Genomic DNA, 16052 nt, shown 5'->3' with positions numbered 1-16052 from the left:
TATACCATTGGTGAAACACTGCATGTGTGGAGACATATTTTTTGTGCAGAGACTTCAGAAGATGTTAATTAGGGAGCAGGGAAACTAAGTCACATAACAGATCTTTGGTGTTTCATTGTAAATTCCCCACTAAAACAGCTCACGTTAAAAGATAACTCAGCTGGCGATTGAGTTTATCATGTGTGATTACTCTTCATATTATATTTGAGTTCTAATCCCTTTAGCACCTCCAGGAGAAAGCCTTGACTGATCTCAATTGCAAATTTTGAGCGACAAGTTTAGAAAATGTACTCTGGTATTCAAACAGAATGAAATAGTCTTAAGCTTTGAAACTCCAGTGGTAAATATCAGTATCTACCACGCATACTGTCCAGTAAGTACCTACCGCCACAAGACCTGGTACAACTGGTATGTATTAACCGTGTAACTAGAATATTTAACCTCTAATCCCAGTTTGAGCAGGGCCAATAATGGAGTGGCGATTCCCTGGGAGGGGCAACCCCTTCACCTTGCCATCGGAATCAGTGACATCCCAGTTGTGCCCTATTGGACTATTTGGGAGATAAGGAACCAGGAGACGCATTTATTAATCCTGGCCTTCCATTTGGCTAAATTGCATGGTCTTGGGCAATAACGTTTCTGAATTTATTGCCAGGGCCACTGGAATTATTTTTTGCATAATCATAGATTTTCCACATTTGCAACACAATCCATTATCTGCTGCATAATCTACAGGCTTTAACAAAAATAATTTTTGTTTCAATCTCAAATTGTTCAAAAGTTCCTAATAACACAACATGTGTTGCTGCGCAGCCGAAGATCCTTTGCAAAGCTAGACTAGTTACCTTTCTGTTGCTTCTTGCTACATCTGGATGTTAAACTGGTACTAATTAAGTGCGACCAAAGCCCAGGCAGTGTTAATAAGTGTAAAAATGACAATATAATGGCGTAATACTATCATAAAATGTGTCAAATTACGCCACATAATATGCTGTTTCTTGGTTCGTAATTTACTCATTCCTGCCGCATAATTTGACCCTCACTAGCCACATAATTCCAGTGGCTCTGCGTATGGCTGTGCTGCTTCCTTTTTGGCAAGATTGGGAGTATTTTGATTCACTGTAAAAACTGTTAGTCACCGATATTTTTTTTAATGTACTGAATACTTCCATGGAGAAAGTAGGTGCCCAGTCATATGTGATAGTCACCTAAATGGAGTACAGTGGTAAAAAAAATAGCCTTTGTACCAAGTCGCAGTGTACTGCAGTCCTGGGTCGACTAATTTAACAAACTATTTGACCCTGGGCAAATAACACTCTCCCTGTGCCTCGTCCACTGCTCTGACAATACGGCAACACCTTGAAACAGGCTTAATGTGATGAATAGACACCAAAGGCGCACTCCCTGGCTCTGGCTCAGCTCACGGTCCAGTTTGAATCACAAATCCATAAAGAGCTGAGCTTTCATGTGATTTCTGCCTGCCACTCTCCGTCTAGCCAGGACGTGACATTACGGCTAAAGCTGCCGACCAGGTTCTAGTCTTGGCGTCAGCTCAAGAGCCTGTGATTCTGGGCAAATCACTCAATCTCCCTGTGTCTAAAAAACAGAATGTGTCCTCGTGTAATGTAACTGGTTCTCATGTAAAGCTCTCCAATACCTTCAAGTTACAATTGCGCTATACAAAACTACAAAAAAACGGGTTTCAATCCTCATTCAAGGCTGTTTGCGTGTAGGGTTTCCACCTGGCTGGTTTTCTGTCCCTTTCTGTTCTGGTGTAAAAATAAGCAAATCGCACCAATGCAGTTATTTATAGCGCCTATCTGTACATAATCAAAACATCAAATAGAAAACACATTAAACGTGTTCTAGAGCTGCATTCCATCCCCGAGTAATAATTAAGGTAAACAAAGATAGATACAGTGTTACAAATTAATACATAAGATTTTCTTTAAAGTGCTATTTAGTATTATGTCCTGGCCTTTGCAGACTCCTAGAACAGCAACAAATGACCTGGAATTTTCTTTTGGAAATGTGGAAAGCCTATTTGCATCCCGATAGTTGAAGGTGATCCTGGACCTGCATGGCGTCGGACCCCTCCGGTGCAGCAACGCTCCTCTCCCATACACGGACAAAGCATCTCTTTCACAGCTCATCAAGGGCTGAAAGAGGGAGTGTTGCTTGTCGTTTCGAAGGACCTTTCCCTAGTTCTGGCAGCACTACACATACCTGCCTGGCCCAGGAGAGAAGTGCCCCTCCCCTGGGCCTTACAGTGCTGGAGCATAGGTGCGAGGCCCAGGGCAGATGGGACACAGGCACAAGGACAGCCGCGGTCGGTAGTAGGAGTAGCTGCCGGGTGGTGACGTGGCGAGGGTGAGGGGCAGGGTGGGGGTAGTAAACTATGGATTACAGAGGTTTACAGGTAAATTAACACATAAATTAATAAAAACAAATTTTGTTGCGTGCACTGCATCCCCAAATGCGATGCAGTGCACGCAACGAAATTTGTTTTATTAATTTATATGTTAACTTACCTGTAAACCTCCGTAATCTTCATTACTCGGAGTCATAGTCTTGAATCCTTCTCTCCCGCCCTATAGGACGATTGGGAAAATATTGCTATACGGATTATTATAGTTTGATATTACAGGATATGTTGTGGGCCTGACCCACCTTTATTGGTCACATGAAAGGATCTTCCTTTGAGGCCATCTATGGTGGTAAGAGTTGTTTTTACTTCTTTGGGTGAACTCTGTCCATTGAACGCAGAATGCGCACAGGTAAGAACCAGTAAGAATTAAGGAGATAGGTAATCCTCGATTTCCTTTAAAAAATTCATTACAAATTTTTTAGAGAGCTCTCACAAATACTTTTAAAGTAGTAGATTATTCGTGCGCTTCTTGTTTAGGCTTATATTTTAAAAAGGAAAAAACGCAATTTTAGTGACATGGACATAAATATACAGTCCATGTAGCAATTGGCAGGTCCATGAAATGCACACCCACGGGGAGGTGTGCCCGGTAAAAGATGGCCGCCCTGTCACTCTGAACGCACCGGTAGCGTGAAATAACAGCTCTCTTGTAAAGGCAGTATTTACAGCACCGGCGTTCACTGCATCGGGTGGGAAATGCTAATGGGGGACTTTTGGTTTCTTTCAAGTAATGAAGCTCCTGAAAGCCGGTGGCCTGTCAGCGGCAGCAATTAGAATTTAATGATGCGCAATCAGCGGTGAGTCACTTTCTCCAACCTTTCCCGCGCACAGAGCAGCATAAAAGATCCGGCCCAGCTGCAGATACCTGAGCAGAAAAGTATCTGCGGGGCTCGGAATCAGAAGATTACAAAAGGTCACTATAGCTGAAGCATAATGAATCCAGCAAATTTTTTCAAATTTAAGTTTATTATGTTTTGGCTCTCAAAGAGGGCCACATAAAATAAAGACACAATTATACAACAATACTTACAATAAAATCACAGACAAACAGTTGAGAGGAAGATACATCATATACACTGGTCAGACAATTGACAGATATTTCTCTATATTTCATTCAATAAATATTTAAAAAACCTTTAAAAAAGTTAAAAACTTTAAAACAGAACATTTCATTTGGAGGACAGTAAAGTGCATGAAAAAAAGTGTTTACATTTAAAATTCCTAATTGTAAACAAATAGGTTTCAACCATTTATAACGCAATGGGCGTAAAGCAGGACAGATAAACAGAACGTGATTACGATCCTGTACAGCATTATGACAAAGATTACATATAGGAGATACACCAAACCATTTAGCTAAAAGTTGATTTAGTGGAAGCAAATCTTGTCTTAATAGGTACCATAACCTACGGACTCTGTGGGGGATATTCCATGTGAGGTATTGTTGTGGCAGCTTTAATGTATATGTGTTTAAAAGAAGTTGCCTTTTCGATTTTCCTTGTTGGGCAATCATATCCAATTTATAACTGAGCTCCCAAGATGCATTTTTTAATTTAGACTTTAGTTCAGAGGGAGTAAGTAGGAACAGAGTACTTACATCCAACTCTAACAGAATTACTGCTTCTCTAAAGTTTTTTACTAACAGGGAAAACTCATTGAAATTGCCCAGAAGCTCATTTTTTATGGCTTCCCGTAAGGAATCCTTTTTACCTCTAGCTATGCAAGTTACCCACCTTACCAGAGCTATCAGCCCCTGTACCCAACAACTTCGGAGTCCGAACTCCAATCTACATGAGGATACAGAACAAGCTGTATTAATGGAAGTAATTCTTCTTAATATCTTTCCTTCCATTCTATGTAAAAATCCCCAGTGTTTTAACTCTACTAATTCTAACCCATACAATAAAGTTGCAGGGATCTTTGCCCTAAATACCTCCATAAATAGTGTAAGGTGTCTCTTCCCTGTAGCCTTGTACAAGGAGCATAATCCCATACCATGGGCTAATGCTTTACGCGAGTTATGATCTGTATGGAGTTTCTCACTTAAGTTTGCTGAGATTATTTTACCCAAAAAGGTGTAGGTTTTTACCACCTCTAACTTATGTCCGCCTATGGCCCATCCATAATTTACAGACCTACATTTTTTCTTTCCAAAAATACACATGATTTTACTTTTCAAAGCATTAATCTTCATGAAATTTGCTTCTGCAAATTGATTTAATGCACATAAGCGGTTAGACAAGCCCTTTGGAGTTAAATCTAATATGAGGATATCATCTGCATACATTAAAATTGATACAGGAGATCCTCCAATTATCGGGGCTATCCCACCGCACACTGAAATGGAAGAAGGAAGGTCTGCCGTATAGAGAGAAAACAATATAGGGGCCAATATGCACCCTTGTTTCAGCCCATTAGGTGAGGGAATAGATTGAGACAAACCTCTTTCTCCACCTTGTAATACCTTACACCACGTGTTCGAGTGAAGGGCTTTTACAAGTTCGAGTAAATATAACGGCATCCCTAGAATAGCGAGTTTTCTCCACAGGGTTGGTCGGTCGACCTTATCAAACGCTGTGGAGAAATCAATGAATGCCGCATATATTCCACCACCGCGAACACGTACATATTTATCGACAATCACCTGTAATGCTGTTAAGTTATCAAGTGTACCATGCTCTTTACGGAATCCAGTTTGTTCCAAAGGTAGGATGTCATTCGCTTCCATCCATTCAGAGATTAAAATCAAAAGACATTTTGCAAAAATTTTCCCTATCGAATCTAAAAGAGCAATTAAACGATAGTTCCCAGGGCTATCCCTCTCTCCTTTTTTGAATATCGGGATTAATATACTTCCCCTCCAAGAATTAGGGACTGATCTCTGTAAAAAGCACGCACGGAATACTGGAAGGAGAATCCTACTCCAGGATATAACGTCTTGCTTTATTATAGACATGGGCAGCTCATCCGGGCCCGTAGCTCCGGACGCACTCATACTCTTTATCACCGAAGCGATCGTTTTCTCAGATGGGAGCTCTATATTAGGCTGACTATTTAGGGCTGAATCCCAGCTGTCCCCCTCTACATTATTAGAAGCATACAAACTGGATATAAATGATATCCAGACATTTTCAGCAATAGAGATAGGGATAGGGGAAGTTCTTACCCCACATCCTTTCCCTATTAGGGTCCAGAATTCTCTAGATTAATTAAAGGCCGATGCCTCTCTTAACCTGATCCAGAGAGAATCTTCTTTTTCTCTTTTTAATTTGATTCTAAGTCTAGCTCTCCTTCTTCTTAATAAGGCTATCTTATACTCATTTTCCTTAGTTCTACTAATGAACTGTTGCCTTACGAGTTTATTTATTTCCTTATTTAGGGGTAATAATAAACTAGGAGGGAGATATGGCTTTTTAGGTTTACTTAATTTCCTAGCTCTCATGGTAAGGGTTTCCTTAAGAGTTTCAAAACATGAAAATTCCCTACCCTGCCAATCATCTAGTTCATGTAAGGTTTGGGCGAGAATATTTTGTACATCTTTCATAGTGGAAGGGTCCCAGAAACACCTTCCAGACTTGCAATGAATAGAAACACCTTTATTAATTATAGACCATGATTCAGTATCTGGGGTTTGTATTGAAACTATTATATTAATCACATTATGATCGCTCAAACAAGATTGAGAGACCACCATGTCCTGAACATAAGAAAATGAATCATAATCCGTAATTACATAGTCCAAGATAGATTCACCCCTAAAGGAATTATGTGTAAACTTAGCCGGAGTGTCAGAGGGCATCCTACCATTTACAATTAACCCCTCTACATAGCTAAGTTCTTCAAGTAATATCTTTCCTCTTTTGTTAGTTTTCATTTTACTAGGAAAGATTGCTTGGGGTATATTGTATGCTTCTTCCTTAAAATTACTTCTAAACATGTCTATACTCGAAGTGGACACTTTACTATTTAGGTCACCCATAAGTAAAATATATGGGGGGTGATCGAGCTCTAGTAGTTGTTTGACATAAGAAAACATTCGCTTCAGAACGGTATTAAAAATCTCTTCAGGTGGTATATATGCATTAAGAATTACAAGAGAGGACCGTCTACCTGTGGACACTAGATTATTAATAGTAATTGATTGAAAAAGATTACTAGTGTCCTTATAATGGGAAAATTGCCATTGTAATGTGTTTGATAAAAAACAGGCTATTCCTCCTTTCGCGTGCCCTTTTTTTGAGGGTGTGGCAGGGGCCTCAAATACAAAATAATTTTTCCCCCCATAAAGAGAATATTTGCACCATGTTTCCTGAATACATAGCACATCTGCATTCAGAGAGAACAGATAATCAAACTTCTGGGGACAATTATGTAATCCTGCAGCATTCCAGGATATAATTTTTAATTGACTGTTAAAGATGTAAAAGCGGTCTTAAGTTGTTCGATGTGTTACTGGATAAAACTCCAGGAAGCCAATTCCAGTGTTGATTATCTTCTGTCATGGAAATAAGTAGATTTTCAGGGGGAGAAGGTACCTGAGAGACCATACGCTTTCCTCTAGAAACCCGTATCTTTAGATCTTTATTTTGAATGGTTGGGTCTTCTTGCCCAAATCCCAGCTCAGAAGCTCCTTTTCTAAAGAGCATATGATTTCCATTATTAAAAAAGGGCAGCACATCAATCCCTCTACGTTGAAATGATTCCGCTTGTTGGAGGACAAGATTCGCAATTATTTTTGAACAAAATTTTACCCTTACGCGCGGACCATTATCAAACCCCATTATTGAAACCAAATCAATGTCGCTTGACAAAATAAGTTTTAAACATTCAATGTCCTTGAAGGAATTCAGCAACCATGATCTGTTCATATTAAGGTCTAAATCGAATAAGGGGAGAAAATCCAGTAACAAAGTATCCACACATGGGTTGGAAGTTTTTAGTGTTACAGTAGATGAATTAGTGGTCACGTGCGCTAAAGGCCAAAAAGTAGATGCCGATGGGTTAAGTGCTATTTTTTCAATAGGCATATTACTTGTAACTTCATCCCTTGGTTCAAGAGGTTCTATCCCACCAGCCTCAGAACAAAGGGGTCCTCCATCCAAAGTGCTGACACCAGGGGGGCCTTCAGCTAAAGGATCGGTGAGGCCACCAGCAACCTCTATAGATGAAGTCTCCTGTATTAAACTATCTGAAGTTTCTATTACATCAGTTACTTCTGTATTTACATGCTTTTGAAAAATAATTTTCCTCTGTCTTTTCTTCTTATGTTTGCGAACTGGTTTCCTATTTTTCCCTTTAATCTTTCTGCTTTTTTCTATTACTGTCCCAGTAGTCACCACAGTACCTTCAGGTTCTTTTTTATCCTGGATAAAAATAGGAAAAAATTCGCTTCCAGCGGTTGGGTTAACCACTGCCGATTGTTCTTCCTTCAAAATCGGTTCTAATTCTTTCCTCAAAGATGCAGAGATTGGTAGAGAAGAGGTTGAGGGCTCATGAATATCTACTTTTAATACCAACCCCGCAGAAACATTTTTTCTTAATGCAATGTTACTATCAATAACGTTCTGGACAACAGGTTCGATAGGAAAAATAGACCTGTTCACAGCATTTTTGGCAGTTAATACTTTCAATATTTCAGTAACTGAATCCATAATACAGTCAGTGCTCCCAACGAATTTATTCAATAAACCTAATATGGAGGTCAGCAGATGCTCAAGTGCTATCAGAGAATCAGAAATTGGTTTTTCATTTTTTATATATTCAGGTGCAGTAAGAGAGCAGATACCTGATAGGTTAAGTTGAGGAGATTTCAAATCGCTCTGCAGTGAAAAAATATCATTAGATGTCATAGAGGGGGTGCTACTATATAGCCGTAATCCTGAAGGCGTTGCTCCGTTTAAGGAAATACAAGGATCAGGCTATTTCACAACCCTCTCACCCATATAGCGACCACACAATTCTAGATCAATACTAGACGGAATAGAGATTTCTTTTATATCCTCCACCTTCTCTTCTGTGACCTTAGGAGTATTATACTGAAAACCTTTCAAATCTGCCTTCAGTAAGACTGAATTATCTCCTTTAGGAGGACATGCTAGGATGTCTACATCTTTAGTCAGGAGTAAGGTGGGAGAAACTTTTTCCGTAGCTGACCTAGAGTTAGTGTCGAAGGCTGCTTCTAACTGCGGTTCCGTCGTAGTTATTGTCTCATTGTCAGTAGTGACTGGAACTTCCATATGTTTATTCTCTGGATTTTCCCATAATTTAAACAACTGCATCTGTCCCTTCAATTGTAGACTATGTTCAAAATTATTCCTCAGGGGGTTGGACCTAGTTTTAATACATGATCTCCCCCCCTAAGACTCTTCCAGAGCGTAGTTTTTTGGCTGTCATTTTGTATCAAATAAAAAGATAAAAACAAGAACTAATACACAATAAATTAACCAATGATATGCTAAGACTCAACAGTCAATGTATAGTTTATATATGCGACCAGTCAATAGTTGTATAGTTGTATCACCCCCACCGTTTTATCGCCTTCAATAGCTGTGGAGAATGTACATGCGGTGAGCAGCAATATGGAAATAACGGGGCCCTGCCCGGCCAACCTCGGCCACAGAGGGCCCGCCCTTTGCCCGGGCTTAGCCCGGCGTCCGCCCGCGCGCGTCCCGCGACGCGGGAGGTGTGCTTGTTTTTATGGGACCTCCGGGCGCGTGATTAGCGTCACCTGCTCCTGGGGCTGGGGATTCTGGGGGCTGAAGTTTTTCTCCTCTCGGCGGCCGCGTAGTCAGCAAAGCGGCGGCGGGAGAAATAAGAGCCAGCAGCAATCACAGGACAAGCAGGGAGAGCAGGTAACGACCTGCAGGGTGCCAATTTTCGTAATCAGCTCAGGGCAACACCCGCTCCCCCGGAGGTGTGCTTGTTTTTATGGGACCTCCGGGCGCGTGATTAGCGTCACCTGCTCCTGGGGCTGGGGATTCTGGGGGCTGAAGTTTTTCTCCTCTCGGCGGCCGCGTAGTCAGCAATGCGGCGGCGGGAGAAATAAGAGCCAGCAGCAACCACAGGACAAGCAGGGAGAGCAGGTAACTATCTGCAGGGTTCCAATTTTCGTAATCAGCTCAGGGCAACACCCGCTCCCCCGGAGGTGTGCTTGTTTTTATGGGACCTCCGGGCGCGTGATTAGCGTCACCTGCTCCTGGGGCTGGGGATTCTGGGGGCTGAAGTTTTTCTCCTCTCGGCGGCCGCGTAGTCAGCAAAGCGGCGGCGGGAGAAATAAGAGCCAGCAGCAACCACAGGACAAGCAGGGAGAGCAGGTAACTATCTGCAGGGTTCCAATTTTCGTAATCAGCTCAGGGCAACACCCCATCCAGCAGTAAATGCAAATTCTAAAAAAACATGGTGCAGTGTTATCTTTACAGGTTCAGACAGGCTGAACCAAAAGTGAAAGGTTTTGACTTGTGCGTTCTAGTTTATGTACCGTTTTTTCCCTCTGTGACATATTTTATTGAAACGCATTGGGGAACACATCCTCATTTGTTGTTGACTTCTCCAGTATGGCGCTGCATTTTTTCATGTTGTCTGATCACCTCGATTTAATTAATGTGTGGGTGGCCAAAGAAAACATTTCATTTAATTGTGTTACTCTGCGGTACGGTATTCCTTGTGCATGTTTGTAACAAGCCTGAATTGACAAATGTTACCTTTTGTTATCGAGCAGGTGGCTGGTATCATAAGGTTAATACACCTCATAACTGCGGATGGTTCCCATGCCACGGGAATGGGCGTGGCCGGGAATGGGCGTGGCGACCTTCAGTCAGTATTGTTTTTTCAATCAACCATGATGAAACGTGTACCTCCAATCACGAGTCTGACACTACAGGTTCCAGCTTGCTTACTGCTGTTGGTTGAAAAAACCAGAGCAACCTGAAATTCAACCTCATGACAAAGGGAGATACCATCTACACTGGACCTCCCATTTCTGAGAAATAAAATGAAATATTAAATGAATTTCCTTGTATGGGCTATGAACCCAATACCACCATGCCTGCAGGCATTCTGAGCTCTGTCTGAGTTTTAAATGATGCTCTTTTCTAGCTGGCATATCTATTTTCATGACTCTTTACAGTTTATTCTGTACTTTTTATTATCTTCTCTACCCTCTAAATATCTATTTTGTCTAATAAAAGAATAATAGAGATCTCTCAGTTTTGCGGGTTTATGTATGAGTAGTTATTTCAGTCTAGGATTCATCTTGACTCTTGGTGTTTGATGGTATAGATAGGACTACAAATTCCACAATGCTTGGAAAAATCTGGACTTCCTAAAATTACTGACACATGGAAATGGTAAACTTGAGAGGTCTGATTTAATTATTCTGCTATTTCAAGATTGTATTCCCTTTCTGACAGTGGGAAAATGTTTCACCTTTATCAGAAGGGTGTTTGAATTTGTACACAAGCCAGACTCAGCAATTCATTTATAGCGTCATTAGATATCTTGCATAGGATTGCCAGCGTTACTTTAATTCATACACCGTTCAATGATTCTCAATCTTTAGACAACAGCGAAGGGAAAGGGAATGTATGTGGGGTTTTGGTTTCCAACCAGTACCGTTTATATCATGCCATCTGATTTTCAATCCTGACCTCTCATTTGAGAGCCTGGTGTGTTCTGGGTGTTGTAGTCACAATGTGCTTCCAGTTCACCACATGGACTGACATACCTGATCAGGTTCATTCTCACCTCAGCTCAAAACCTCCTAAATCAGGCCCCTCCTATAAAAAGAAAAAATTAAATCCATCTGATCCAGCAAATTACAGTCTATATCAATTGGACTATTCTTAAGAAAAGATTTTGAGAGAGCAGTGTTTACTCAACTCTCTAATTTTACCAAACATTATGGCTTACGGTCAGACCAACAGTCTAGACTCAGCCAATATATCCATCTGGGATGATCTAAAATTCACAGTGGACAAAAACAAAGTAGCTGCCTTGTTACATCTTGATTTATCAGCTACATTTGACAATGTCCTTCACCACACCCTACGGTAAATACTTCACAATATTGGAATCCGTGTAAAGGCTATGAAATGCATTGCTTCTTATGTCACAGGTAGACAAAGTGTAGTCTACCTGCCCCATCACCTTCTCACACTCAACACTGGGGGGTTCCTCAGGAGTCGATTATATCCCCTCTATTATTGAACATCTACCTAACCCCCTTCACAAATCTAATTAAATCATACAAGCTCACCTGTTGCAACTAGGCCGATGACACTAAAATCATTTTAGAAATGGATAGCCCTGAATAACCCTCAATTAAAATCTCAAAACTTTGGTGACTGCCTGGGTGCCATAAACATATGGATGATGAAGGACCATCCAAAGCTGAACACCGCAAAGACAGAGATTATGACATGCGTACAATGGCAAAACTACCATCCTACCACCATATGTCCTAAGGAACTTGAAGCCCCTCTGACAATGTCAAGAGAATTTACAAACCTAGGAGTAACCATGGATTCAGATTTATCCTTGAAACCTCATGCTAGTAATGTTATAAAAAGTACCTACTACACAGTGCAAACACTATGTTGCATCTTCCCATACCTTTCATAGCAACATAATCTACAAGCCATTTTCATGATCATAATCTCCAAATTTGACTATGCCAGCAGCCTGTAACTTGGCACATCCGCATTAATTATTTGCAAAATACAATACATCCAAAATTCTGCCTCAAGGCTCCTTCTTCACTTTCATCCAAAAGAACTTATGACCCCAGTTCTGCAATCGCTCCATGGGCTATATTTAGTTACAAGAGTAATGTTCAGGCACTCTGCATTGCCCACAGAGCCTCCCAAATAAAAACTGCTATATCTACAGGTAAATTTAATAACACAAACCAAACAGAGCACTGTGAGCCAGGCTTGCACCACTTACCATCGTACCACCTTATCATAAGAAATATGTAGAAGGCATTGCTTTCTCAGTACATGCTTGCCAAGCTACACAACTCACTACCAGCCAGCAATGGAAGCAGCCAGGAGCACATACACATCTTAAGACAGTTGAAAACTTGGCTATTCCCTAGATAAATGCATCACTTGCTGCCAGGCAACAGAGCTCACAAAAAGGCACACCCCAAGCATAATTTTCAGCTTACAACCCATGAATTGCAAACATCTCAACTCACAAACTACTTTCATTATACAGGAAAGGAAAAAAGGACCATCCTCTTGGTCACTCGGATATTATATAGTTATGTACTTGCATATATAACGTATGGCCCACAATAATACTAAAACCATAATACACAGTGGTCAGCAACAAATTCACATAATACATATCTGCTATGAGGGTTGTCCATCACCAGCACTGTACAGCTAAACAACTAGACATCACCAAATGAATGAGCATGGAATAACTGAAGAGATCTGTCACACAATACTGGACAGTTTTGGAGGACTTTAATATAGTCCGTTCACTACAGGTCCCAAATATCTATATAATCTGACCACTTCTTTAAATCTCACATAGACACTTAAATATGGGGTGATACAAAAATGACCATCCCAACAGGTCTGTCTACTTCTCTCACCCTTCAACACTGCCAGCTCAGGACCACAACTATACACAAAATTTCAGATTGGACAACCCAGCTATGCAGACTGTATCCTACGAAATATCATAAAGGGACCTACGGAGCTGCTGAAAGCTAACAGCATACTGAAAACCATAAACTACGCTGTCTATCTCTTACACTTCATCATTCAGCACACTGCTACACGCTGAGTCCCATAACATGGTAATCGCACCTTGGTGCTCATCACACACAACATGGATACACTTCTCATACAGGATCAAAATAAACACAACATACTCCCAACCACACCCCCTAAATTGTGTAACATGATACTCATGTAGGCAAGGGTTTCAGCGCCTTAGTTAGAGTAGTAAGCGCTATTTAAATGCTGCAATACAATACAATGCAACCCATTTCCTCCAGCAGCAGGGTGACCTGCCCCAGGAACTATTGTTACTCAGAAAAGACTGATATTCGTTAAACGTTGTCCCTGACCAGATAATTTCCACCATCCACGATAAAGCGACCAAAATAAACCCACCCTCTCCAATGCCATAGAAAATAAGCTTGTGACAGGCGCTCCTAAGAAAGAGGAAAGCTCTCACAACATTCACATTAATGGTGATGATCACACTACTACAGCCCTTCTAGATATCAAAAGTGACAGGTATCCTCTTAAACAAACAAGGGCTGCCTGCACTGAAAATCTTGAATACACCTACCACCTCCCTAGTAACACACAACACTAACCACAGTGTACTCCATCCTTCATTATATATAACAAGACTGTAGGTAAGTGGAAACTAACTTAGCCAAATTGGGATCACTGACATAATATCGACTACACAAATATCCCCATACACAAATATCAATACAAAAATATCGATATCCAAAATATTGACATCCTATCTTTAAAATGTAAAATACAAAAATATCAAAAAATAATATAGATGTTAAAAATATCGATGTACAAAATATCGATTTTTTTGTATATAAAATATGTTAAATTAAATTATAAAATTAACTTAAAATAAATATTTAGATATAGGGGTCGATTCCGGGGCACGAGTCGTACATATGAGTCATACAGGGGTGCGTACATACGAGTCGTACAGGGGTAGGTACATACGAGTTGTACAGGGATACGAGTCATACATACGAGTCGTACAGGGGTACGAGTCGTACAGGGGTACGAGTGTACAGGGGTACGAGTCGTACAGGGGTGCGAGTAGTACCTATGAGTCATACAGGGGTACGAGTCGTACAGGGGTACAAGTCATACATATGAGTTCTACAGGGGTACGAGTCGTACAGACCCCCATGCATATGTACGCACCTTACAACAACATGTATGTACGCACCGTAGATACGTCTTGTTGGGGTACGCACCCTACATACACAACGCATGGGGGTGTATGCCTGTACGACTTGTACCCCTGTACGACTTGTATGTATGACTCGACTCGTACCCCTGTAAGACTCGTATGTACGACTCGTACCCCTGTATGACTCGTATGTACGACTCGTACCCCTGTATGGCTCGTACCCCTGTATGACTCGTACCCCTGTATGACTCGTATGTATGACTCGTACCCCTGTACGACTCATACCCATGTACGGCTCGTACCCCTGTATGACTCATACCCCTGTATGACTCGTACCCCTGTACGACTCGTACCCCTGTATGACTCGTATGCACGACTCGTACCCCTGTACGACTTGTACCCCTGTACGACTCGTACCCCTGGGAACGTGTCGGAGTACGACTCATACTGGGGAGAAGTCGCGTATGACCTTTTACGGTTGTTTTTGGCTCCCGTAAGAAAAGAGCCGTACGGAGTGCTGTAGGGACGAATCGTACTTGCTGGGCCGGACACCGCTGCTTAAATACGTCCGGACGTCGCGTATCCGAATCGTTGTTTTTTTTTACCCGTATGGAATTTTGTACAATTCGTACGGAAAGAGGCTTTCTGTACGAATCGTACTTCCTAGGTTGTAAGGAAAGTTTACCGGGTACCAGTCGTACGGAGAAAACGTTCCGTACAAATATTCGAACAGACTTTTTCCAGGATTGGATTCGGCCCCATAATGTACATTTTCACAAATATAATACATTTTAATTAAAAAATGTAAACATACATCTATGAAATGTCATATATAAATGTATATTTACTGTAAAACAATTAATAAACTAATAACTTTAATTTATTTTAAAATAATATAAATATATAAATATTAACAAATAAATATATATATGTATATATACATACACCTATAACATAAAATCTAATGAAAAAACATGATATTATAAATTAAATTATTAAAATATTTAATAATTTTTAAACTTACATTTTGCACTCCATTGAGCGCAACAGTAGGAAAAGTGTTGGATAGCGTAGAGGTAAAAATTGCTATTCCGACTCCAGTGAATGCAACAGTAGGGAAAGTGTTGGATAGCGGACAGGAAAAAATAACTATTCCCACGCCTGTGAGTGCAACAGTAGGGAAAGTGTTGGACAGTGGAGGGGCAAAAATTACTATTCCCACTCCAGTGAGTGCAACAGTAGGGAAAGTGTTGGATAGCGGAAAGGTAAAAATTACTATTCCCTCTCCAACTACTGCAAGAGTAGGGAAAGTGTTGGATAGCGGCCGTGAAAAAATAACTATTCCCACTCCAGTGAGTGCAACAGTCGGGAAAGTGTTGGATAGGGGAGGGGTAACAATTATCATTCCCACTCCAGTGAGTGCAACAGTAGGGAAAGTGTTGGATAGCGGGTGGGCAAACATTACTATTCCCACTCCAGTGAGTGCAACAGTAGGGAAAGTGTTGGATAGGGGAGGGTAACAATTACCATTCCCACTCCAGTGAGTGCAACAGTAGGGAAAGTGTTGGATAGCGGAGGGGTAAAAATTACTATTCCCACTCCAATGAATGCAACAGTAGGGAAAGTGTTGGATAGCAGAAGGGTAAAAATTATTATTCCCACTCCAGTGAGTGCAACAGTAGGGAAAGTGTTGGATAGCGGAGGGATATAAATT

The sequence above is a fragment of the Triturus cristatus genome, chromosome 6 (assembly GCF_964204655.1).
Source record: "Triturus cristatus chromosome 6, aTriCri1.1, whole genome shotgun sequence".
NCBI lineage: Eukaryota > Metazoa > Chordata > Amphibia > Caudata > Salamandridae > Triturus > Triturus cristatus.
The sequence above is the reverse complement of the archived record's forward strand: the minus strand, read 5'-3'. Positions refer to the sequence as shown.